We start from the raw sequence: 390 nt of genomic DNA, 5'->3' as shown, positions 1-390 counted from the left end.
CCTTCTATCTCTTATCAAAGTTACAAACATTACAAGAGAAATATTCATAGTTACGTGCAATTTTGGTGTAACCCTGAATTCATAAAAAATATCTTATCGCAAAACGAAGACAAAAATTGAGCTCAGAACACACTGTCCTTGTGTTTGAATTTTTAGCTAGTGATTATAGATAGTAAATAAATGGCTTTCAAAGGCGAAGATGACTCATGGTTGCCATATGATATGATTCACGAGTTAACGCACTATGCTCATTATCATGCGTCTAGTAGGTATCTTAAGAACAAACAAGAGAAGATGAATATATACATATAAAAAAAGAAAAAGAGAAAAAAGAATCATATTGCTGGACGCTGCATGATGCAATATGTCACAATAAACTGTATGGCAATA

The 390-nt window shown here is 32.3% G+C and overlaps 1 protein-coding gene across 1 annotated transcript in view; it reads right to left on the bottom strand.

Annotated features, from left to right (window-relative positions):
• LOC119588965 (cGMP-inhibited 3',5'-cyclic phosphodiesterase A-like) overlaps nt 1-390 on the bottom strand; it is a 64,821-nt gene that overhangs the window by 1,699 nt on the left and 62,732 nt on the right. The gene's annotated exons all lie outside the window — the stretch shown is intronic.

This window comes from Penaeus monodon, chromosome 24, assembly GCF_015228065.2.
Source record: "Penaeus monodon isolate SGIC_2016 chromosome 24, NSTDA_Pmon_1, whole genome shotgun sequence".
NCBI classification, from domain to species: Eukaryota; Metazoa; Arthropoda; class Malacostraca; order Decapoda; family Penaeidae; genus Penaeus; species Penaeus monodon.
This window is presented reverse-complemented; position numbering and strand designations above follow the sequence as displayed.